Here is a 27,909-nt window from a genome sequence, read left to right as displayed (position 1 = left end):
CTGTCAGCTGTTGTAACAGCCCCCACAGGTTTAGCTGCCTACAACATGGGCGGTGTGACTTTACACCGATTACTACTGCTTCCAGTAGAGCATCAAAATAAATTAGACTACTACAAACTTTTTGCAGAAGCTGCAATGGAAGTACGTAGAGTATTGAAACAAATGAAAATGCTACTAATAGATGAAGTGTGCATGGTCTCCAATCTAATGTTGGCTTTGATTCATCTCAGATTGCAAGAAGTACTTAAAAGTAATAACGAAGAACTCTTTGCAGGGAAATATCGTTTTTGGAGATCTTCTACAATTGACACCAGTAAAAGGTGAACCGATTTTTAAAACCTTAGGCCACAAACTCTGCCGGAAAACTGTTGGTAGCATAGGTAATGTTAACCTTTGGCAACATTTCCAATACAATTAACTGAGAACATGCGGCAATCTGCAGATCTCACTTATGCCAACATCTTAAAAAGTATTAGAGTTGGTGTATTATTGCAAGAAGCACAAGCTGTATCGAAAAAGCAGCACATACATGCACTTTATGGCAATAATGCATGTGCAACTGATGTTATGGAACAAATAGCGCACAAAAATGTCAATTGTATGGCCTTAATGCCAACTCTTGCAAGCTGTTTCAAATTCAATGGAACAATGTTAAAGAAAAAATGCAAACAATAATAGAAATTAGCGCCACAGACAAACTAGACGTACATGGTTTGACAGTACCCATGTGTGAGATAGCCACAAAAAGACTAAATAGTTTAGAAAATTCAATCTCCAACACAGCTGGGTTGGAAAAAGTATTGAAATTAACATTAAATTGTAGAGTAATGCTTAAACGTAACCTTGACGCAGAGCAAGGGCTATTTAATGGAGCACTGGGCACAGTTGTTGGCTTTCAATCATACCCACATGATAGCAGCATTCAGTTTGTAAATATTTGCTTTGATAAAGTTTCAGAAGTGAAAAGGATAGGGCGCTCAATGGCTCGATTTCTTCTCTTCAAAGATATGTATGTACGTAGAGAGCAATTTTCTCTAACTCTTGCATATGTAGTTACCATTCATAAATCCCAAGGTCTTACCCTAGAGAAAGCATTGATAGATATAGGAAAGACAGTGTTTAAGGAAGGCATGAGCTACGTAGCATTATCACGCTTACGTACACTTGACGGTCTATTGCTAATAAACTTTGATTCAAATAAAGTCAAAGCTGATATTCCTTGCATTCTAGAATACAATAGATTGCGTTCATTGTACCGTGGTAAAAGAAAAGTAAATGAAACAGAAATGCAACAGAATGCAACAGGAAATTCTGCAAAAAAAGAAACGAAGCTAAAGTTTCATCAATTGCCGCAAACATAGAAGAACCTATTAGGGAATGTAAACCAGGAACGTTGGCAAAGAAGCAACAGAAAAACCGAAAAATGCACTCAGATACAGAACTTGCTGGCCCATTCCAATTTACAAATGAAAGTGGAGTAAATTGCTATGCAAATGTAGCAATGAATATTCTATTTCAATTGCCACCAACTGTTACCCATATTTACCTGCACAGCACAGACCAATTGTGTTTGCAAATGTTAGTGCTGCATAGAAATGCAACAAACAATCCTGACAACACATACAGTGTTCATGGAGTAAGGCAACAATTGGACAACTGTGCTGGAATCGTGAGATTCACTATGAACTCCAAGAAGATCCACAAGAATTTCTAATGTACATACTATTAGTATTGGAAAACAAAAGCATACCTGTAAATGAAATCTTCCAAATTTCGTACATGTGGCAACATACATGCACTCTCTGTAACAAAGTGATACAGGAAGAAATCCCAAATGAGCGTTTTGTGTATATTTCGACACCAAATTGTGAGAGCATTGCATTTCATGTACAAAATGCAAACCATGGCAGATTATGTAGTATTTGCAATACAGACAATCGCTCTACCTTACTGATACAATCACATAGTGCCTACATAATAATTATGCTTCTACGTTATAATGCAGATGGCACCAAAAACAACTGCAAACTAACTGGATTTACACACGGTCAAGTGTCACTTGGAAAGAAAACCTTTACAACAGTAGGAATAATCTACCATGCAGGAGCTACAACCAATTCAGGTCACTACACTGCATACATTAAAAAGAATTTGGGATGGTAAAGCAGAGGTTGCCAGCTAACCTAACAAATGCGTATTTAATGTTCTTGAAGCCAAAATTTACAAAATAATGTGTACTTCAAAATTGCCAACAAAGTATGTGAAAGACTACAAACAGTTAGAATACACCCTCAGGTATCTAACTACGCAACAGGATGTAAGAATGACACAAATAAATGATTATCACAAATCCGTAGGAACAAATGCACAGTTAGAATACGCCTACAGGTATCTAACTACCCAACAGGATGGAAGAATGACACAAATAAATGATTATCACAGATTGTTGGAAACAAATGCACAGGTAGAATATGCCTATAGGTATCTAAGTGTTGTTAAAAATCGGCAGGAAGACAACAAAGAAAACATTAATGGGAAAGATGAAGGAAACAGGATGTAACAACGACACAAATGAATGAGTATCAAAAATCTGAAGGAACAAATGCACAGTTAGAATACGCCTACAGGTATCTAACTGTTGTTAAAAATGGGCAGGAAGGCAACAAACATAACATTGATCAAAACAATGAAGAAAACAGTGGAAGGAAAAAATGAAGTACTTAGTTGCATAGGAAATGAAGGTTATTTTGAATCCGACAAGGATTTTTTTCCCCAGACCTAAGTATTAGAAAACCAAACACAGAATCTGAGTGCAATGCACAGTACACTGGTTTGTAAACTAAATATGAGGGTCTAAAAAAAAAAAGTTAACTGTCTATTATGCAATGTGGTAAATGTGGAAAAACTGCAAACATTAACACACCCTTTTCTTTCATCTCAGAAATGGAAAAAGTGATACTTCCGCCAAGTACGAAAACCAATTTAAAAAAGGTTTATGGATTGTGAACAAAGTAAGGAGTAAGTATATTGGCAGGCATATTCTACACACGGGAATCTACTCGTCTAATCTATGGAGGTAATATGCTGAAGTGCCTGTAGGCTGGCCTTTCGTCTGCGGTGAGTAACCTACCACCTACGCCTTACAACCAAGTTTCAAGGAGTACAGTTCCTATCCACAACCATCGCTGCATATGTAAAACATGGTCCTTGTAAATTAGCTGCTTATAAATGTACTTTTCGGACCATCGTCTGCAGCCATGAAGTGAAGAAACTAGGGCATCAACACAACCACAATCCACCACACCCCTATTAACTTGTAACTCTACTGCTTATGACTTCAGTCTTGCATGCATGGACTTTAGCCATGATGTATGGCAGTGGGGGTTATTTTATAGGTGTGTTATCCTTCAGTACCTCTGCCCAGAGGCTTCCCTCCTAGGTGCATGTCTGTAGATCTTATATGGGATGGGTGTGCAGTGTCTTCCAAGTCTAGTACTTGCCACTTTGTTCTTGGTTGCATGGCCTTCTGCCATGCACCCAAGACTGCACGCACTCCCCACAACTTGCCAATCAAAACGCAACACTACGGGTGTGTGCATGGGTGGCACATGTGGTGGTGGTTGTGGCCAGGGCCTACAGTCTTGCAAGTAAGGTCTTCGGCCTTTGGCCGACGAACATGCATCCAAGACTCTAGGCCCTGGCCACAACCACCGTAGCATGTGCCACCCATGGCAGTGTACTAATAAATATAATGATAACCATTAGAAAAAATAATGCATTCATGGCATGTTGTCAATTTAAATGTTCCCTAACACCACACGTCACCTTACAAATCTAACAACTCCCCCGTGCACTACACGGGCTGAAATACTGGTCTTATTATACCCCTCATTTTCTGTGTGTACAAGGAGGCCACAGGACATACGTTATAAAGTAGGTATAAGTGTACTATTGGGTGCATGGCCTTCGGCCCTGCACCCAAGAGTGCAGAATCTCCCCACAACCAACTCTTTGTTCTTGGGTGCATGGCCTTTGGCCATGCACCCAACACTGCACACACTCCCCACAACTTGTCAATGAAAAGGCAACACAAGGGGTGTATGCATGGGTGCCACATGCGGCGGTGGTTGTGGCCAGGGCCTACAGACTTGGAAGTAAGGCCTTTGGCCTTCGGCCGACGGCCATGCATCCAAGACTCTAGACCCTGGCCACAACCACTGTAGCATGTGCCAACCATGGCAGCGTACTAATGAATATAATAGTAGGCATTGGAAACAGTAATGTATTCACATCATGTAGGCAATTTCAATGTTCCCTAACATAACACGTGTCCTTACAAACATAACAACTCCCCCTTAAAGTGCAGAGGCTCAAATACTGGCCTTATTGGACCCCTCCTTTTCTGTGCGTACAAGGAAGCCATAGAACATACGTCATTAAGTAGGTATACATGTACTGTGCGCACAAGATGTCCATACACATTACATCATGACGACCGACCCCCAGAACAAGTGCATTAATCACATATATGTTAAGACTGTAGCCCCTGGCCACTACCACCGTAGCATGTGCCACCCATGGCGGCATACTAATGAATATAATAATAGCCATTGGGAAAAATAATGCGTTCACGGCATGTTGTCAATTTCAATGTTGCCTACCTATACCTGTGTGCTTTCAGGAGTTATACATTTCCTATCCACTAAATGGACAGAAGTGTTACAAATTTCCTGCCCACTACATGGACTTAAGAGCTATCGTTATTACCGCCCACATTTACTGTACGTACAAGGTGTCCATAGAAATTACATCATGACGGCCGAAGAACAAATACATAGATCACCCATTTCTTACTGTGAACCTTTCCCAATGCTCTGACACAGCAAAATAGGGTAATGAAAAAGGCATGTGTACGCTGGTTGTTGCTGCGCTTTCCGCGGATCCAAGATGTCGGGCGCATCCTAACCATCTGACGCAGAAGGTGTCTCGCAGCAGCCAATGGGCAGAGCCGTCGCGTGTACGCGGTCATGACGGCAGCCCTTGAGCCAATCGGTTTCTTGTTCCTCGACCGAACAGGGAAGTGTGACCACGGAGCGAACATAGATATCACTAATTATTTCAGACCTACTTTTTCATAATTATAAATAAACGTACTGCATGTATGGTGACAACATTTTCAAAAGCACGCTTTCTGGACCAAGCCCCTGTACCTGCCGCAGATTTCATCAAAATCCGTCCAGTGGTTTCACCTGTAGCCGTGCGCAAAGTTTTTCCCCCATTCAGTCTATGGGAAAAAAACGTTTTGGGACCCCCCCATATAACTCTGCTCCCCCTGGATGAATTCTCACCAAACTTTACAAAAAAATTCAGAGTGGTGCATATACTTTTTTTTCAAAGTTTGGTGAGGATTCGTTCAGGGGGAGCAGAGTTATAAGCCGCCCATAAAGTGCTTTTCCTATGGAAACAGCAACCTAACCATAACTACATGGCCACTACCATGGCCATTTAATATTAATATATATATATATCTATATATATATATATATATATATATATATATATATATATATATATATATATATATAGATATATATATTACATGGACGCGGTAGTGTCCATGTAGTTATGGTTAAGTTGGTGTTTCCATAGGAAGAACATTTTTTGGGTGGCTTATAACTTCGCTCCCTCTGGACGAATCCTCACCAAACTTTGCAAAAAAAAGTATATGGCCCACTCTGAATTTCTTTGCAAAGTTTGGTGAGGATTCGTCCATGGGGGGAAAAGTTATAGGGGGGGCCCCAAAACTTGCTGGACGGATTTACACCAAATTTGCGGCAGGAGCGGGGGCTTGGTCCCGAAAGCGTGCTTTTGCAAATTTGGTGTAAATCCGTCCAGTAGTTTTTTATAAAATGACCAAAACGTAAGGCAAAAAAATTTGTGATATCTGTGTTCGCTTCGCGGACGGACTTCCCTGTTTGCTCCGCGGACAGCACCCCGATTGGCCCATGGCCTTGCGTCATGTCCGCGGACATGCAACGTGTTCGCTGATTGGACGGCGAGGGGCGTGAATCGCGTCAGATTTTCTGTGGCACCCGCCATCTTGTATTCGCCGTCGACCGCGTACAGCACGGTGAAACGTGGATAAAAAATTGTATTTAGTGCCGTGTGTTGGTGTGTAAGAGTGTTTGGGGAGGGTGGGGGAGTATGAGATAGGTTCAATGTTTTGTTTTTTTATGTGCTAGACGTTTTTGTTGCGTTCGATTTGTCCGCGGAGAACACGGCTGTTCTGACATTTTGTAAATAAACTAAATGGTGGGGTGTTTAGAGGACGGAGTATGTGTCATTTTTGTTCACAAGGAAGGTAAAAATTAGCTATGAACACTCGCGGTGTACTTAATTGTTCGTAAATACACAAACTGGGGGTGTCCTCAGGACGCTGTCCGTATTGTAATCTGTCTAGTTGAATGTGTTCTAAGAACACTCGCGGTGTCCCGAAATGGTTGCAATTACACAAAATGGGGGTGTTCTGAGAACGTTGTTTGTATTGTTCGTTGTCAGGGTGAAAGTGTTTTAAGACCACTCCTTTTGTCCGCTAATAGTACAATTTCCTAGGGGCGTCAACCTACTTTTTGTCCACTAAAGAAATGATAAATCTGGCTGGTGTGCGCCGACATTATGTGATAATCCTATGACTGGTGCTATTGACCTGGCTGACTTGCTTTTGTGACACTAAATCATATCTCCCGCCCCTAAGCCTGATATTATCAAAGCATTCATATTCCCTGCCTCTCTTCGTGACGTTACAGGGTGCGTCATCAAACGCGCCCAGTCCTCTGCAGTCCTAAGTGACTTTACACAGAACCCGGACGACAACATATATTATGTCACAACACAGCGTGCCACAATTCGGAATATGAAACAGTGATTTAAAAGCAAACAGCAAGATTGTAAATTTTGTAAAGTACATTTATTTGACATCAAATGTTTAGAGAATATTCAGCAATTTGCATTTGTCTTTGTTGTCGATCCGCAAAAGTTCATGTTGAGGCACGCGATGTTCCTTTGCGGTACAGAGGGTGTTAGATCAGCTTACAACTCAGTGCACCACAATTCGGAATATGAAACTGTGTTTTAAAAGTAAACAGCAGGATTGTACATTTGGTAAAGTACATTTATTTCACATGAAATGTTTAGTGAATATTCAGCGATTTGCTATTGTCTCTGCTGTCGATCAGCAAAAGTTTATTTTGAGCCACGCGTTGTTCCTTTGCGGTAGATAGGCTGTTGGTTTATGATAAAAGCTCTGATAATCGGAAGGTTGCTCCAACAACGAGCCATTAGACCACCCTATTGGTTGGTATGTTGTTTGTAGCCCCTAGGACTGCGTAAGGGCATATTGGTCCTTGGCGATTGTCCCATAAAATGGTGAGGGTCATGAAGTTGCATATTTGGACCTGCACCTGGCAGTTGAAGACCCCATCCGCTGGAGTCTGTAAATCGTGACATAGTCAAAATGGGGCCACATACCTGTTTTAAAAAACATAAATTAGTCTCACCAGCCGATCTTCATTAAAAATCATCATTTTATTTATTAGGGCGTGAAACTATTTGCTATCGAAGATAGTGCAAGGGAGTATGTTAATAATAAAATAATAATATTTTCCCATTCATATAGCGCTAAGAACCGTGAGGTATCTAAGCAGTGCTTATTATTAACCACGATGTGTGGTGCTCATTTATCGACCACGGAAGGATGAAAGGCTGAGTTTGGCCTTGCCGGGATTCGAACTTGCGTTAGCAAGCTGTGCACGGATGTCAAAGCGAGCGTTGTACTCGCTGTGCCACTTGACAGGCTACAGTGAAGTGGCACAGCGAGTAGAGCGCTTGACCGCCTATAGACCGGTTAAATTATTTCTATTAACCCACCCTGTGTCGTCTGCCTTTTTCAGAGCCCTCTAAACGACAGGGGTCAATTCAGCGGTGATAGTGCGCGGTAGAAAACATTATGCCACTTTCAACGAACAAGTTCAACTTGAGCGCTCTTTAATGCTACGCTATTGTAATTATATTTGGTATAAAATAATCTAAAGGGTTACTTACAGTACAATTGCAATTTCTATTGTCTACGAGTAGTGCAGTCCCAAAATACGACTCCGCGTGTGCGAAAGATCTTTCGCATAGTGATATTATATATAAAAGTGGTTTCGTTTCAGAAATTTCATCCTTATCTTCTCTTATGTTTTAGCAACACTCCTTCAAAAGAAGTCTTTCATCACAATCTCTGTCTGTCAAGGTCAAAACACAATACAACCTTATAGTCCGCTTCGTGAGCCTCTCTGGGGCCCGAGAAAAAAATGGAAGCAGCTGACCTTCACTGTGAACGAGCATAAATTATTACTTTGCAACATTCTGTGTAAAGCCATCTGTGAGAAGTTGTTTTTTGCACGCCATGTTTGTATATTGTTTGTGTGATATTAAAAAAAGTTTGTTTAAGGGAAGTTATGGTTCTAAGTACAGCCGAAAGACCCCTGAAAATCGCAAGTTATGGTAAGCTATGAAAAATAACTCGCACCAACACCGTGCACTGCTAAGACTAACACCCAGGACATCAGAGATGACATCGCAAATGTCATTGATGAAATCACTGATGACATCACATGTGTATGTACTTTTCATGGAATTTGTGTACTAGGGATTTTTATTATAATGTTGCGAAAAAAGTGTCAAGGATATTGCAATAAATATCATACCGTTATTAGTGCTTTGAACGATGCATTGATATAAATAGCATTGTATTATGGGATTCTATGTAGTATACTGAGCTACTAATGGAGAAACATAGCATTGTGTACAGAGTACAAGATGAAAGTATAATATTTGTAATGTTAATATGTTGAATAATGAAATGATAATTGTCCTGAAATGTTCGAAAATTCACAAAATGGGGGTGTTCTGAGGACGTTATTCATATTGTGTGATTGCTTAACTGTATGCAATGAGGGAATGGCACAGAGAGTAAAGTGGACGCCGTCCGCGGACACCGTGGCTGTTCGTGGACAGGGTGTGCTACATCTGGGTTTTTCCAGGAAATCGAACATGGAAAGAAGACTGTACGGATCAGCCAATCAGATGTCGAGGTTGTGGATTTGTGTTGAAAGAGACTGTGTGTGGTGAAGATGGCGAAGTAGAGAAAGTCAGGGTGTTGGTGCTTGGAGATATGTTTGTGTATGGTTTACAACAGTACGCTCAATGCAGGCATGTTGCAAAGAACTTTGATGTGAAAGGAGTGGAGGTGGTGTGGAGCACTGTGCCTGATTGCAATGTACACGGAATTGTACAAGTTTGTGAGGACATGGCCACGATGAACAGTCCGCATGTGGTAGTTTTGCACTATGGTGCTTTCCATTCGGGCAACGTCAGTGCCCCTACTTTGTTGGCTGATTTGGAACGCTTGGTTCAAGCCGTAATGAAGATCCTTCCAAATGCGAAAGTAATTTTTTCTGGATTACTACCTAGGGCAATATGGGATAATAGTTCAGTTTTTTGTCCTCAGCAAAACATTGCTAGGTGTGTCATCAACCGAGGCATGTGTGCCTTCATGCTTAGAGCTGGTTGTTCTTCTGTAATAATGAGAATATTGATGTCAGTAATGCTGTTAATTTTAAAGAAGATGGCATTTCTTTATCTTTTACGGGAAATGCCTTTCTATTTTGGAATGTAAGGGTTGCTTTGGAGAAGGTTATGTGAAGATTTTAGGAGTAAAGTTAGAAAAAAAACAAGAAAAAAATACAAAATAACAGGTGTCTGTCAAGCATCTGTAAAAAAACCAAAAAAAAACGGCTCTTTTCAGAGCCAACTTCAAAGGGGAAATGGGGCACACTATTTAAATTTACATTCACCATGCTCAGATTTTCGATATGTCGGACATGGCGGTAGTCCGCGGACATGAAAATCACTACGAGGGGGTTAGTATGTTCTATGTTACATGTATATGAAGTCAGGGATATTATGGTTAAGTTGTGCTACTAAAAACCTATGAAATTCAGTGAAAAAACTTTGTTAAAGGGACGTTATGGTTAAGTTGCGCTACTAAAAACCTATGAAATTCAGTAAAAAAACTTTGTTAAAGGGACGTTATGGTTAAGTTGTGCTACTAAAAACCTATGAAATTCAGTGAAAAAACTTTGTTAAAGGGACGTTATGGTTAAGTTGCGCTACTAAAAACCTATGAAATTCAGTAAAAAAACTTTGTTAAAGGGACGTTATGGTTAAGTTGCGCTACTAAGAACCTATGAAATTCAGTGAAAAAACTTTGTTAAACGGACGTTACGGTTCAAAGTAAAACCGAAAAACCCCTGAAATTCGGCAGTTATGGTAACATAAGCAACCATAACTCGGGCCACCGTGCACTGCTAACACTAACACCCAGGACATCAAAGATGACATCACAAATGTCATTGATGACATCACTGATGACATCACATGGCTGACTCTGCCTTTTTATCCTTTACTGACATATCGAAGCCACATAGTTTTCTTCAGTAACAGTCAGGAAGTAAAAATTGAAAAGGTACTATATTTGTAGACTTAGGTTCAAGTCACATCATATGAAACATATACATAGCGGAAGACACAGGCTTGAAAGAGAGCAATCCTTTCTGTGCATGAAGATAATCATTAGGGTTATCAGCACTTTCTCATAGTTTTATTTTTATTACTCTACCTTTCCTGTATATGCTCATATTTGTATACATTATACTCACTCTCCTTTCCTTTGGGTGCAGTCACATCATGTGATACACATACATATGGTAAGTAGCAGCTTTGAAACAGAGCAAAAGTTTCTCTGCATAAAGACAATCAGTTAGGTTATGAACTCTTTCTGCTACTACTTCTGCTTTTTTGTTTACTTCACTGTCCCTGTATATACTCATATTTATATGTGTTGTTGTCTCTGTGTTTTGTCTGTAATAATTATGTATTAAGTGGGTTTTATTGTCTACTTATTACATGTTTCACAGTACGCAAAACTCTAATAAGAAAGCAGTTATCATTTCAGTATTCAACATGGCAAGATTATGAATATGGCACCTTCATCATGTATGCTGCACACACTGCCTATGTTTCTGCATGAGTAGCTTAGTATACTGGATAGAACTTCATATTAGAATGCTATTTATATCAATGCATTGCTTAATGCACTAATTAGCTCATGATATTTATCCTAACGATCCTTGACAGTTTTTGGTCAGCATTATAAGAATCCCTTGTACAGAGTTTTAATGAAAAGTAAATGCACATGCGATGTCATCAGTGATGTCATCAATGACCTTTGTGATGTCATCTTTGATGTCCTGGGTGTTAGTGTTAGCAGTGCACGGTGGCGCGGGTTATGGTTGCTTATGTTACCATAACTGCCGAATTTCAGGGGTTTTTTGGTTTTACTTTGAACCGTAACGTCCCTTTAACAAAGTTTTTTCACTGAATATCATAGGTTTTTAGTAGCGCAACTTAACCATAACGTCCCTTTAACAAAGTTTTTTTACTGAATATATATATATATATATAAACAATGACTAATTGGAGCAGAGAGCTCAACCAGTAGAGACAGAAGTAAGTCTAAAGTTTGAATATGGAAAACAATGTTCCCCATTTTAGTGTCAAACAGGACATAGAGGAATGCCTATTGTTGAACCGACACAAGGTTATATACTCTTCTTAATTCTGAAGCCACCCAAACTCCAGGAACTTCTGTGTTCGGATGCAAGTCAAAGAGTCATCCATATATGAGGGGGCCGGATTCCCCTCTGAATAAGGCAGGTCCATATCTTTGTAATACCTATTGTGCAGACTTTAGGCCAGTACTCTGAAGTGGAACCATAGAAAACTCTGGTGGTAACTCACACCCATTTCTGGAAGTATAACTCTTCAATGTGGATAGAGATAATCACTTGAGAAATCATGGAAGGATGTCTTGGGGGTTTCCAGTTCATGGCTATATACGTTTCACAAACCCTTTCCCTCTCCTTAAGTCTATCATAGGAAGAATTGCCCCGTGAGTAAGATGTCTGGAACATCTTGAGGATCTCTATTAATTATGGTCTGGAGCCATGTCAGAAAGATAATCCCTGAATAAGTCAGATTCAGATTGAAAAACTGGAAAGAATGACTTTCTTCTAGCATTTTACATACCCAATCACCTTTAACCTGATCTGCACATACAGAAGAGGAACACTAACGCCTGTGCCAGAGTTGGCTCAGTCTGTGTTTGACCACCACTACAACCTTTCCCGTCACTCACTCCTGACGTTAATCTGGAGGCCAAGAAGTTACTGTGCCAGCATATATGGTCAGGTAGGAGTGACATCTGAGGCTCACGAACATTAACAACAATACATCTGCAGCATCCTGTATGGCCAGCTCTGGGAGTTTCTAGAAAAACATTTTTACAAAAGAGTTCTATGGATTCTGCCCACTTTTATCACATGTAAAATCAGGAATCGTTTTTTTTTTGTTGCAAGAATGTAAATGACATGCTGACAACTATCATCCTACTCGGATGGAAAACTGGCAGATGTATTCATTCTGTTGGGCTCCCAACTTCAGCCACTAACTATTTAAAAATTGAGCAGAGTGATACATGTGGTGGTGACAGTGGCAAAACAATGTTACAAGCACGTGTTGCACTCTGTGGGACTTAACAAAATGCCCCCCAAAGTATTTCTGGAAACCAGGTGCCGGGCCATAAGTTCAACACCCTAAAACCTGCCTCTTGGAAACATGACAGATATATCCAATGAAGGCATGAGCAGGATTAGGTTGTCAGTGAACATACGCTTGCCTTTGGAATCCATCTGTTCCTCAGCAGGTGCTACATCAAGTTGGATTCCATAGGAATACATTCCCTTTACACTTGCAAACAATGTATCCAAGAGTAAAATGAGGGGTACACATGAAACGGATGAGGAAAGCATGGAGGAAATGTGAACACGCCTCCAGCTTGTGTGAATATGAACATTTGATGGAGCGGGAAATGGAGGCGTAAAAGTATTATGCCTTGTTTTCACTCCTCTGTTCTTAGAAAATGACCCACTCTCTATACAAACCACATGTTTTAGTAGGTACTAATTGCAGTCAGAACCCACAAATGATATGCCAACATGAAAATCTCATGCTGCAGTAAAATGGGGAGGTTTTTTTCGGCAAAGTGAGAAGAACAAGGTAGAAACGAATTTCCTGCTTGTCTACAAATCTGCCTACAAAACGTCAGTAAAATCTAACAGAGTGGTATAACAAACCACACACATCTTCATACCTTGTTTTTATGCCTTGCTGTGCATCTCTTCCAGATTCAAAATGACTTCCACAGTATTGCGAACAAGACAAAGTCCTCTTTTCACTTCTGAATGCTTGGAACAGATGCTTAACATTCAAAATATGAACCCTTTGAATGCGCACAGGGCATTGCCTGCCTCCATATAATTTTGAAATTATATTAAAAGCAATGTTTGGGAATGGATGCTTGACCTACTAAGGCTGCTCAATATTCTACACATGAGTGATGGGTAATGCACCATGAGATTTTGCAATCTGTATTGATATTGTAACTGTTTCATGACTTGAGTTAACATTTTTGATGTCATGCAAAAAGATGGTTTATCTCAGGAGAAGGGTTCAATTCATGTTTTGCACCTGAAACAATTATGTATTTGCTGAATGTCGCTCTAGGTTGAACACTTGCATTTAAAACGATAAACACATTTTGATTTTACCACCAATGCTCTGGGTAATTGGCCCTTTGCAAGTCGTATTATAATGCTGTTGCTGTTGTATTACTCAGTATATGTGTTAATGCTGTTTGGGAGCGAGGGGTCGTTTGGGCCCCCCTCGCATACTCTGCATGTTATGGACCACTAGCATAAGTGGGGATATTGCAGGACACACTTGGTGTCCATTTTGTTTGCCCTCGACTCCATCTTTGGACTAGGCCTCATTTTGATAGTACGAAAAGGCTTCTCTCCTCTCTGCAGCGCTGCACACAGCGTGCTCATGGCCCCCATCTTTTCCTCCCTATCTCAAAGCTTCACAACTCCCTCTCTCACGGATGCGCCGGGGATAATTGAAACAAATAACAGATATTACCCTTCCTCTCTGATCACTGTTCTGTGTGTGAACCGGCTCGAACCATGCCTTGTAGCTCATCCATCTCCACAAACCTGCCCCTGCTCCCTTGCCCCCGCTGTTGGAAAATTACTGCCAATGTAACCCTGTGCCCTCCTAAGGTATTCTCTTGATGTACCAGAAGTGTGACCCTGCTGTGCAGCCCACCCCACAGTGCCCCCCAAAACCCAGACCTCTGTCTCAGTATATTGTGCACTAAAACCAACACATGACATCACAACTCCCCACTTGCCTTGATGTGCTAAGAACCACCCAGTCGCACAGGTTATCACAGAGGACAAGCCCTCTATGCTTTGTACCCCATAAAAGTCCAATGAAAGATGGTGTAATCGCATGCATGCAATTTATAGGTTTTCTAGATTTATTCAAAGGTATACTAATGATTGCTGTTTATTATATATTGAATGGTAGTTTCTCATGCCAGTTTAGATAGTGTCAACTCTATCTCGCCATGACCTAACCCTCACCCCTCCTGGACACATGTAGCTGGACTTCGTAGCGTACACCCTCCCGCCATCTGGGGAACCAATCCAGAAGAAGCAGCGCCTTCACTGATATATATATATCTTTGCTTTTCAGCCAATCCCACACTGTTGTAGCACCCTATGTTAGTTGTGTCATCTATGACGCTGTTTTTCTTTATAACTCTCTGTAATTGTAATGGTTGCCAGAGCGCTCTCGAGGCAGCAGAGTTCTCTGGATGCCAATTTTATATAAACTTAACTAAATCTTGCAACCTAGTCTCCTAGCCTCATTCCCCACTGGGGTGTGTTGTATTTTATGAATATGCATGTGTAAGTCGGGGAGTGAGCCTTTACAATACGCATTAGCATACGGCCGAGACAATCAGGGACCTCTGAATCTGTGCTTTCGTTCATGTTTCTGCCCCGTACTCCAAGCCCACTGTTGTTGGAAATTAAACCATCTTCTATCCCTATGCCATGCCTGACTTCATGATGACCTCCAGAGCCCTGACCCCTCTATCCACTGACACCATCTCCCTTAGCGTCTATGCTCACTAGAACAAAGTGCCTGTCCACTGCCAGCTGTGCATCTAATGGCTCCCAAGTAAACAAATAATGGAATCCTATGTCCCTGGGTAACCACCCCCCAAAGCATATCTCAGCGGAGGTGTTTATCATCAGGTAATTGTGCGCGTAACCGTGTTAAGGCCCTTGCAGGCCCTGGGCCAGTACCTTGTGGTAAAACTTCCCAATGAGTGGGGTGCTGCTTAATTAGCACATAGTTTTTATTATGCAACTTATCTAGTATGCTCATAATGCGGCCTATAATCTTGCGTGTACACCTCATCCCCAATATTCTTACTTGAGCAGCATGAAGAGCAGCAGATAAACAATTGCCTTGAGCTGTGTAAAGGCAGGGGGAACACGTTCAATTCATTTCCCCAAATGAACAATCAGATGGAACACAAATAAGCAAAGGTCATTTTTACTAGTTCCATTTTACTTAAATGTACATCACAAGTAGTTGTGTTGCTTATGTTCTCCCACAATAAACATGCTTTCCTTTTAAGTTGTCAATTTAATGTGCTAATAGCAGTATATCCATAGGCAGCGGTCTCACCGTTTTGAAAATTTACATATTTCAAATAACCTGGCCATGTTCTGCACTTACCCCTGTACTTACATCACACAAGATGGGTATCCCCTAAACCATGGAACTGGGGAGCAACAATAAGGGCATTGCCTGCCTCCATATAATTTTGAAATTATATTAAAAGCAATGTTTGGGAATGGATGCTTGACCTACTAAGGCTGCTCAATATTCTACACATGAGTGATGGGTAATGCACCATGAGATTTTGCAATCTGTATTGATATTGTAACTGTTTCATGACTTGAGTTAACATTTTTGATGTCATGCAAAAAGATGGTTTATCTCAGGAGAAGGGTTCAATTCATGTTTTGCACCTGAAACAATTATGTATTTGCTGAATGTCGCTCTAGGTTGAACACTTGCATTTAAAACGATAAACACATTTTGATTTTACCACCAATGCTCTGGGTAATTGGCCCTTTGCAAGTCGTATTATAATGCTGTTGCTGTTGTATTACTCAGTATATGTGTTAATGCTGTTTGGGAGCGAGGGGTCGTTTGGGCCCCCCTCGCATACTCTGCATGTTATGGACCACTAGCATAAGTGGGGATATTGCAGGACACACTTGGTGTCCATTTTGTTTGCCCTCGACTCCATCTTTGGACTAGGCCTCATTTTGATAGTACGAAAAGGCTTCTCTCCTCTCTGCAGCGCTGCACACAGCGTGCTCATGGCCCCCATCTTTTCCTCCCTATCTCAAAGCTTCACAACTCCCTCTCTCACGGATGCGCCGGGGATAATTGAAACAAATAACAGATATTACCCTTCCTCTCTGATCACTGTTCTGTGTGTGAACCGGCTCGAACCATGCCTTGTAGCTCATCCATCTCCACAAACCTGCCCCTGCTCCCTTGCCCCCGCTGTTGGAAAATTACTGCCAATGTAACCCTGTGCCCTCCTAAGGTATTCTCTTGATGTACCAGAAGTGTGACCCTGCTGTGCAGCCCACCCCACAGTGCCCCCCAAAACCCAGACCTCTGTCTCAGTATATTGTGCACTAAAACCAACACATGACATCACAACTCCCCACTTGCCTTGATGTGCTAAGAACCACCCAGTCGCACAGGTTATCACAGAGGACAAGCCCTCTATGCTTTGTACCCCATAAAAGTCCAATGAAAGATGGTGTAATCGCATGCATGCAATTTATAGGTTTTCTAGATTTATTCAAAGGTATACTAATGATTGCTGTTTATTATATATTGAATGGTAGTTTCTCATGCCAGTTTAGATAGTGTCAACTCTATCTCGCCATGACCTAACCCTCACCCCTCCTGGACACATGTAGCTGGACTTCGTAGCGTACACCCTCCCGCCATCTGGGGAACCAATCCAGAAGAAGCAGCGCCTTCACTGATATATATATATCTTTGCTTTTCAGCCAATCCCACACTGTTGTAGCACCCTATGTTAGTTGTGTCATCTATGACGCTGTTTTTCTTTATAACTCTCTGTAATTGTAATGGTTGCCAGAGCGCTCTCGAGGCAGCAGAGTTCTCTGGATGCCAATTTTATATAAACTTAACTAAATCTTGCAACCTAGTCTCCTAGCCTCATTCCCCACTGGGGTGTGTTGTATTTTATGAATATGCATGTGTAAGTCGGGGAGTGAGCCTTTACAATACGCATTAGCATACGGCCGAGACAATCAGGGACCTCTGAATCTGTGCTTTCGTTCATGTTTCTGCCCCGTACTCCAAGCCCACTGTTGTTGGAAATTAAACCATCTTCTATCCCTATGCCATGCCTGACTTCATGATGACCTCCAGAGCCCTGACCCCTCTATCCACTGACACCATCTCCCTTAGCGTCTATGCTCACTAGAACAAAGTGCCTGTCCACTGCCAGCTGTGCATCTAATGGCTCCCAAGTAAACAAATAATGGAATCCTATGTCCCTGGGTAACCACCCCCCAAAGCATATCTCAGCGGAGGTGTTTATCATCAGGTAATTGTGCGCGTAACCGTGTTAAGGCCCTTGCAGGCCCTGGGCCAGTACCTTGTGGTAAAACTTCCCAATGAGTGGGGTGCTGCTTAATTAGCACATAGTTTTTATTATGCAACTTATCTAGTATGCTCATAATGCGGCCTATAATCTTGCGTGTACACCTCATCCCCAATATTCTTACTTGAGCAGCATGAAGAGCAGCAGATAAACAATTGCCTTGAGCTGTGTAAAGGCAGGGGGAACACGTTCAATTCATTTCCCCAAATGAACAATCAGATGGAACACAAATAAGCAAAGGTCATTTTTACTAGTTCCATTTTACTTAAATGTACATCACAAGTAGTTGTGTTGCTTATGTTCTCCCACAATAAACATGCTTTCCTTTTAAGTTGTCAATTTAATGTGCTAATAGCAGTATATCCATAGGCAGCGGTCTCACCGTTTTGAAAATTTACATATTTCAAATAACCTGGCCATGTTCTGCACTTACCCCTGTACTTACATCACACAAGATGGGTATCCCCTAAACCATGGAACTGGGGAGCAACAATAAGACAAAAAAAACCCCGAAGGGGAAGAGTTCACATAGAGGAGTACTATATTAATTTAAGTACCCAATTATAGGAATAGAGGTGGAAAAGAATAGTGGCCCAATCATAACAGATTCATATTTTCATATTTTAATAATCATCGCAAAACATTATAAAATTGCATAATATATAAACAACATAACAACAATAAAATAGATGAATTAATGTTAGTATAAAATACTTGTCCAATCTAATACATTAAACCATTCAATCGCAATTTAATTACCACAATTCATGACCCAGTATTAATCAAGGTAAAGCATCACTGTCTCATATTTTTAAATTTCATTCGAATAATAAGGATGCTGTAGAAAAGAAAATTACTGCCAATGGAATAAAGTGCTAGGTGCAAAAGAGTAATGAGTGCCTAATCAAGATAAAGCATCACTGTCTCATATTTTTAAATTTCATTTGAATAATAAAGATGCTGTTGAAAAGGAAATTGCTGCCAATGGAATAAAGTGCTAAGTACAAAAAAGTGCTAAGTGCCACCAGCTGGCCCTACTTCTTATTGTTATTTATTCTATTACCTCATGTACTGCACTGTCCCCTTCCCACCTTCCACTCCGCACTTTTCCTTTTCACCTTCCCCTGCACTTGCCCTATCTGAATGATACTGATCGCTGTCCCTGTCTTCCCTCTGTCCCCACTCCCTTGTCGTGTCGTGCCTTGAAACACTTGTCTATAGGCACGTTATGAATGCCATATCATATCATATAATGTGGCGTTGCCCCATTATAATGACCGATGCCTCAATCTGAGACTTCATTATGACTATTATGGCTTTGGAATTTCAGGGCCCCGTTATAAAGAATGGTCAGCAACAATGGTAGGCAGTCTTTCAACAGTGTCTTCTAAATCCTCTCCAATATTTTCATTTTCATTTGCTTCACCTGCCCTTACGTTCCCCAGCTTAAAACACTCAGTTTTGGTGGCAGTGGGCAAGGGCCGGCTTAGTCTGTATTCTCAGGATCGATTCCCTCCCTCCTGCCCTGGAAGCCCTGCAGTGGTGCTGTGTTTTAACCCTAAGGACTTAAACAGAGCCTAAAACCAGGCAGATATGTGTGTGAGGGTATAGGATAGCTCACCGTTCCCAATGCCTACTTAAAAAGTGAGTCTGGGAATGTACTGGGAATAGTAGAATTGTTGCATTGTCAAGTCCGTTCTCTGTTTCTGCTTCTTGTGCTTTCATGCTTCCTGCAATTTACACTGAATAGATAGGGAAATGTCTAATCGCTCTGCCTCTGTTCTTTACAATGAGGCTTGGGGCTGTGCAGTATGAAGAGTGCGTGCAAAGGGGTTTCCCGAATTATCATGGTGTTATATTCCATGGGGCTTTGAGGCTGTAGTGGGATGTGAATTCCCCTTAGCCCCATTAACCACTAGTCATTTAATCTCAGAACTATGTCACAGGCCTGGGCCATTAACATGAGTTGTTGGTTTCCTGGTCCCGTTCTCTAAGACACCATTATAAAAGAGCTTTGGCAACTCAGCAGGTTTTATGCATATGCTTTGGAAAGGTAGTTGCCAGGCATTGCCATTCTAAACCACTCACACACAATTTACCAGCTGGAGAAGCAGTAGCAATTATTGCCATGCACTGCCATGATATGACTAGGCATTGAAATCACATGGCATGACCTGCATACGCCCACCTATTAATGTCCTTGGCAGTAATTGGTGTTGAAGTAACGCTACTCATACCATTGTAATCAGAATAGCCCACAGGATCTTCGTGTGCAGTGCACAGTGTGCTGTATGCTTAGGATTTTACTGCCTCATCATGTTATACAGTCTAGTCCCTAAATTCATCCATAATAGCTTCACTCATTACAATCACAGCATAGTGTTCACCAAGTTATGACAAGTGGAAGGGCTTTCTTTGTGGCATAAGAAAACATCCTTGGAACTATCTACCACAGAGTGACTTCCAATATGTTATAGACACCTTAAGACATTGGGAGGTGCCTCAGTAAAGAACTACAGATGCCCACATTGTCGTGGCTTCATAGCGCAAAAAGAGTCACTTATAAACAAGTCAGTGTTACTCTTGAGGACAACGTTTAAAAGCCATTTTTGCTGTAGTTTCATGCACAATATAAACATAATAAAGCATGATTAATACACAAATATCGATCATGTTTAATTGAAAGCAAATTTGATTGGACCAGCACACATATACGGATGGTAAAAGTACACTAATAGTTCCAGATATAAACACCTCTATACAACTCACCTCCTCCACACGGGATTCTGGGCTCTGGAGTCATGCAGGAGAGGGTAAAGATTACTGACCTGAACAGGGCTTGGGGCAATAACACATGGTACTTGCCAACTGCAACCAGGCACAAGTAGAAGGGGCACATACTGGGCCCCTTGAAGCCCCAACTCGCTCACCCCACCTCTAGCACAGGGCTCTGCTCTGCATACACTCTGGTAGGCCTCCTGTCCTAGGTTGAGAGGGGCCCCATCGCCTCTTGACAGGGTCGTCAGTAAATACATGATCAAACATTTAGAAGAACTAACACAATTAAACAGACAAGAATAACTGTTATGGTCAGCAGAATCAGAACAGGTTTTAGCTGCAGGGAACATACGCAGCCTCTAACATACCATCTCTAAGGTTACTGGATTAAAATAGGAAGTTATGTTTGCATTGTCACAAAATGAATGGGCTTTCAAATATGAGGAAAAGCAATCTCCACTTGCATAATATGCATACAATGTCACCGCATTAGACACAGCAGCCACATGTGTGGCACAGTATTGTGAATGTATTATTTTGGGATGCCCTCTAGTGTTTTCCAGACCTTTTGCTTTAACTACACTGTTATTAAAATCTTAAAGCATCTCTATTACCTAGTGCAATTGACAGTGAGGCTTATGATTTGAGTACATTACTAATGAGCTTGAACAACTGGAAATAACATACCTCATCGGTGATCCCTTCTTTTGATTCATGTAATTATTGTGTCATGTTTCCACGATGATCAAGAGGAATAAATGCAGCATTGCAGACTGTGGTAAAAGGTGCCCTGTTACCAAATGTGTCCTCTGCCCAATTTGAGGAACTAATGGCTCTAACTAGGGCATGCATATTAGCCAATCAGCATCATAACACTATTTGCAGTAACTCTTGATGCGCTGTATGGTATAGTTCAAGGTTTACTGTGACTTTTTATTAGAGGTATTTTTTAACAAAACCTTTTTACTGAAAAAATACTGAATTCATTATTTGTTTGTATTTTATTTGGGGTGCTCACCGCCAAAAGCCCTGTTTTCCCATGTGTGTAACCCCTTAACCCCCCCTCCACCTGTTAAACCTCTTACCCACCCATATATAAATATATATATTTTTTAAATCAGTATTTTTTCGGTAAACATTTTTTGGTAAAAAAATACCTTGAATAAAATGTTTTCGCTAAAATCACTGGATACCATAGTTCAACCAATATTTTGGTCTATAATCCATAGCATAGAGGATCCCTCCATAATCAGGTCCTCCTATCAAAAATAATTACGTTTCTGCTGCATAAGATGCCATCATGTTACCAACAAAAATTGCTATTGTTAAAAGTGCAGCTCACCAAGCCCCGTGATCAAGCATGGAAATAATTTGCTGTAGCAGAAGCTGCTGCTACAGAGGTGGTTGTTTCAAGTTAGTTCTTCGGATGAATTTATTTTGAGATTAACGAATCAGACACATGCCCCTCCATTATTTCCATTGCAAGATCGCGCTATCATGCCTCATAAGGCTCTCTAGAATCAGGAAACAATCAGTTGGTCTAAGATGAGGTGTAACCTGCAGCCTCATGACCTTTGGCAGTATGGGAATTGTTACCCCAAAGGTACTGTGCCCTACTTTGCTCATATTTATCACAGACTCACCTCTGTATTTAAGTAAGCTATCATTGTTACTCTCAATTAAGACTGGTATGCAAAAAAAAATCTGGCAAAAGTGCAAATGTGCTATAGACAATCAGCAACACAACGTAGGCAAGGGAGTGAAAGCATTTCCAGGAGCACACCCTCAAACATTGCGCCCCTTTGTGAATGTCCACAGTGGTTGCTCCCAAATTTCGGATGTTTTTTGGTCACTTACACGTGGTGGCCACTGTGGATACCTTTTCATTAAGGTTTTAGGCACATCCCTAATGCAAAGATGACGCTACAAGAGCAGTTAAATGCTAATGAAATAATAAATAGCGCAATGTTGTTAAAGAACTGTGCACAGAACTCCAGATACAACAGAAACTGCACTATTCCACCACCCTCGAACCGCCGGGGTGCTTGAGAAGTATTATGGTACCATCAAAATCAAAATGGCAAAGTTGTGTGCTGAAACGTGTCTTCAGTAGGCGGATGCCTTACCACTGGTACTTTTTAGCATCCGAGGTACCTTCAACATGAAAACTGATTTAAGTTCTCAAGAAGTTTTGATGGGTCAGCCTATGCATCTTCCCTCTTCAAAATAACTGAATGCATCTTCTATGAGCCTCTACCTGACCGACTTCATGATGCTAAAGTACTGTAAGAGACTAGTTACCTGTAGTAGGTGTATCCCCTCACAGCTAAGAGAAACCTCAACAAAGGAGACAGCGGATACATGCCACTCATTGGAGCCAGGCGACTACATATATGGAAAGGATCAATAGCTGAATAGGTTGCAGGCCCCATGTGGAACAGCCCTATCAGGTGCCATTAACTAGAAAAAAGTGCCTAAAAAAAAGGTAGGGCACCAGCTGGTGCCGGGAATTGTTTTGCTGTTGGTTCTTTATATTTAGACATTGATTATGCAAAATGACTTGAACATTGGGCCTCATTACGAGTTTGGAGGTAGCCATGCCCTTAATAAGGGCATAGCTGCCTCCAAACTTGGATCCGGGTCCATGGTCCCAGAATGAGGAAATACCGGGCCATTCCGACTTTGGAGGGCCCGGTATTTACCCATTCAGGGAACCCAAACCATCCCCATTCCCATTTGAGCCCACATAGGGCTCAAATGGGAATTTGGCTCTGTTAATGATGGGCCCGTTGTTAGCATGCTGGTCCCCTCGTGGGACCCGCAAAGGACGTGTGGTCTGACCACACGTCCAGAACGGGTCCCGCGAGGGGACCTCGTAATGAGGCGGTACGGCGTTAACGGCGCCGGCACCTTTACCGGTGCCGTGTAGGATATGATGTTGCTCAAATGAAACCCCATCCAATGGAGGTCATATGAAGATTATATGAAATCAATCTCGGATACCACTCTTAAGCTATGAATATCCCCAAATGTTACCACCACAGGTCTTGGTATCCCAGTACTCAAATGGATCAGACAAAGTCAGATGAAATAGTGTGGCCTAGTTTATCTCTTGTGGGCATCCCTGCTTGGTTCTGTGTTAATACTATACAGGTTTCAGGTCACGGAAGAATTTATGGCAGTTGAATCAAGTGGTACATAGATGGTACAGTGAAATAACCTATGCAGAAATGACAGGCAATGTTGCCCATGGTCATGACACATAATGTTCCCCTCAATGAAGCAGTAGACATGGTGGCTGCTCCTAGTTTTGCTTCCTGGTGACACATTTATGAATAGATAATGGTGCTACTAATAAAAGGGGTTGCTGTCATAATCCTTGTTTATATTGAATGCAGACATATTTAGCTCATGATGTATTTTTCAGTGTCCTTGTACCCTTTATTCCGTGTCATGACTACAACCAAATGTCACTTTCTTATTTATATAACAGTCCAAGAGCTGCGGTATGAAACAGCTTGGTTAGATATATCAGGAGACAGGTGGCCATTATTAAATATCACTCTAGAAACTAGCCATTTCTCATGAAGAATGTATTCCTTCCAGATAGTTTCCCAATTCCCAAACTATTCCACAGGGGCAGCCCTTCATCTAGTGCAGCAGGGGGCATCTTTCGTCATGAGAAGTAAGCAAGATGTGAACGATTGGCTATGGAATGAAGCACATACTGCTCTTGCAGTTGGAAGCGTTCAAGGGCCAATCACTCGACAATGGTTTGGCTCAATTATAAAACACAATGTTCCTAACAAAAAGAGTACAAATGGATGGTGAATAACTCCACCTCTGACAGCGAGCTGTGAGCTATTTCTGCACTGATCAACAATATCAAAAACCTCCTGACTAGCTTGATGTAGGACATCACAGCAATTGTCGAAGAAATAGAAGGGAATGTTTCTTGTTTACAACACCAGCATGTACACAAGGAAAAGCTGATAAGAAATGCTGAGGATGCTCATCACCACATCTGGCACAGAAAGCTCAGAAAAGGGTCTGGTCTGGGATTCCTCCTGAACCATGGCAATTGTGTCTGTTTTGGAATACACCAGATGGAACTAGCAGTCTCGTCACTCCTTTGAAGATGTTGAACCCACCAAAGGTGTTTGCTTTCCTAACTGTCAAATGTTCCCCTGCTGTGGGTAGGATGTCTGTGGGATTGGATCAACCACAGAGATAGGTGGCAGATCAAGCCTGTAAGACAGCCCAGTATGTCTGTGGTGCGTGCCCATGAGATAACACTGGACATGTAATTAGTTACTGTACTGGAACAAATTGGCATTCATGGCCCTCAGAACAATCACAGCTGCATTATACCAGAACGACGAAAACAGGCCAAATGTTGTAATAGAGTGCATACTATGATTGGATGGGTTGTGACCTGGGTTTTTCCTAGAATGTATTGCATTTGTGTCAGCGGTATGACCTACTGAGACAGTTACTTTACACTGCAAACATGCACTACAACACACACTGCTTATTGGCTAGCTATAGTTAAAAGGTTGGTACGTCCTGTTTATGAAAAAATGTAAAAAAAAAAAACTGGTCAACATTTATGACACACACATTACTGAATGTACTTGATATTATTCCCTAGGTCCAGTGGATCGCCAATATAAGTAGATAACATAAATTATGATGCCTGGATGAAAGCTTTTTAAACATTATACTGGTCTGCCACCTTGTGTACTGCTTTGAATATAATGTGTGTAGTTAAAGAAGTATTGCAAATATGCTATATAATTTCTTAGGAGATGCCAGAAATATATGAAGGTTCAGTTGGTGTACACACTGTTACTAGGCAGCTGGAAAGCCCAGAGCACATAGCATTCTAGGATTTGGATATCCTGACTAGCTTGAAGTCCTCTATCCTGTTTTCAATTGAAAGAAAGGTGTCCATGGCAACCCATCCCATTACTGTCCTGTTCAATTACTGGACGAAGCCTACCAGGTACACTATCCATTCTTTTTTTAAAATTTGATTCAGTGTGTTAAAGCTACAAAGTAACTTTACACACATTTTAGCAATGTATTCATCACATATCAGAATAATACACATATATTTAACACTAAAATCCAAGTAAAACCACATTGCCCAACTAAAATTATTAAGCACTTTTTCTTGATTTTTGTTTCTTTTTTCCTTATAAAAGGTTGCTCCATTATATATTTCAGTTTCCCTCCCTGAATTTAAGAAGAACATTTCTGGTAATTAGACTAAACTAATTGAAAGTCTTAGACAATATTGGTTGAAGAGAGAAGTGATGTGTTGCCCATAACTCACACAGCTTGCTGATTTAAGCAGTGGAATGGTCACTGGATGTGTAGAGAAGGTAGAGCCTAATGTGGATGGGGAATGGACTTTAAAGGTTAGCTTTCCAAGGACACATCAAGCAGTAAAGAAAAAGAAGTCCAAGAATATGAAATCTATTACATATGAATACAATTATGGGTCCTGGAAATTTCACTGAAAATTAAAAAGCCTGAAAGCCTCGCACGGGGCGGAGAATACAGAGGAGAGCCAGCCTAAATACGTTGGTGCTTCTAAAATCATGAAGGGAAAAGGCAAATGAAACATGAAGAAATTGCCTTGTGACATTGGTATAGTAGAAGTTTCAACCCACAGGCAGAGGTCAGTAATTCTGTGCTTGAAAACAGTAAATGCTCACACTCCGGATGAGGATAAAGAGATTTTCTCTGTATTTAAGGAGTAGCTTGAAGACAGTGGGGATCTTGGTCATATTCCAGTGCAAGATTTGATTGTCTCTATACCTCTGTCAAAAGTGTTCAACCTGTGGTGTGGTATTTCCAGTGACAGGCCTTACCTGGGGTGTCTCCCGGGAGGATATAGGGAAGAGGTAAGTCATGTCTCCGGAGAAGCCACCTCACTGTCTGTAAATGAAACAGGACCTCGGAGGCTACCCCAGAAGTGCTGTTCAGAAGAGGAAAACACATGTACTGGGACAGAAAACCTCCTACTCTTGGCAGGAAGAGGCTGGAACCCAGGAGGATTTCTCATCCCTTGATGGATGAGGTGAGTTTGAAGAGAGTCTGGACAGGCTCAGCTTGAAGGCTTCCTGGAACAGACTGGATGGGAGCTGGGAATCAGATCGAGTAGAAGCAAGGAACAGGAACAAAGAATAGGAGTAACACAGGGAACTGGCAAGGATAATAGTAGGACACAAGGACATAAAGCAAGAAACTATCATGATGCAACTTTCAATACAGAAATCCAATGACAGGTTTGTATCTAGCAGAGCCATTTTATTTATTTTTAACACAGTGGATGGTTTAGAACATATAGCAAATTCAGGTGGTCAAGATAAAAAGGGACTAATGCAGACAGGCTTGTCTATGCCCATGAGAACAACCTTGCCTGATCTAATTTGTAAATAATTAGTTTACATCCACTTGTGCATATAAATCTAGCAGTCTGGGAATGTCCATGTGCAATGAACAGCACAGCCTCAATTTATAATAGTTGGGTATCATCATCACATTTATATGCCATCCCCCTTTGAGCAAGAGTGCACAAACCAGATGGCAAAGGGAGAAGAGAGATCTGTTGGTTTCTAGCTGTTAACAAGGAGTTCATCTATACAAAGACATTGCCCTTACAGTTAAAGCCAATGTTCAGATGTCTTTCCAACAGATGATTTTGGGCTACGGTATCAAACAGAGTGGACAGATTTCAGAGCACCAAATTACAATTGTCTGATCATCAAGGACAGATACAACCATGGATGGATCTGGAAAGATCCTGATGTGAATCTAACATTCTGTCATCCTCAACATAACATTGTAGTTACTTAAATAATGTCATTTTAATGAGCCTGGCTAAATAGGCTGAAATTTAGACAGGTCCCCTCGGTCTGCAGACACATTTTTAATAGGGAAATCCACCATTGCTGATTGTAAAGAATTTGGAAACATACCTGCACACAACGAGGGTAATGGATACAATACAGAGGTCGACTATTTGCTACAATCAATCAGATCAAGACATTTTTTTCTGATTGAAAGTTGAAACTCTATCTAATATGGGTTTGTTCAGTCCTCAAATTAATTGAGGATTATATGTTAAATATCCCAATTCAAATGATCTTTGACTAGAAGGAGGGGCAAGCTCATTATGAGTGAATTTAATTATTTCAATAATCGCTTGAATTGGTTTCTTCAAAAAAGTGGCAAGGTTGTCGCATAAAGCTTGATAAAGTATGACAGCAATTTGCAATGAGACTAGAGAACAGATTACTGTTGAATTTTATGTTTTT

The sequence above is a fragment of the Ambystoma mexicanum genome, chromosome 6q (assembly GCF_040938575.1).
Source record: "Ambystoma mexicanum isolate Mex_15411 chromosome 6q, UKY_AmexF1_1, whole genome shotgun sequence".
Classification (NCBI taxonomy): Eukaryota; Metazoa; Chordata; class Amphibia; order Caudata; family Ambystomatidae; genus Ambystoma; species Ambystoma mexicanum.
Note: the sequence above shows the minus strand (reverse complement) of the source record.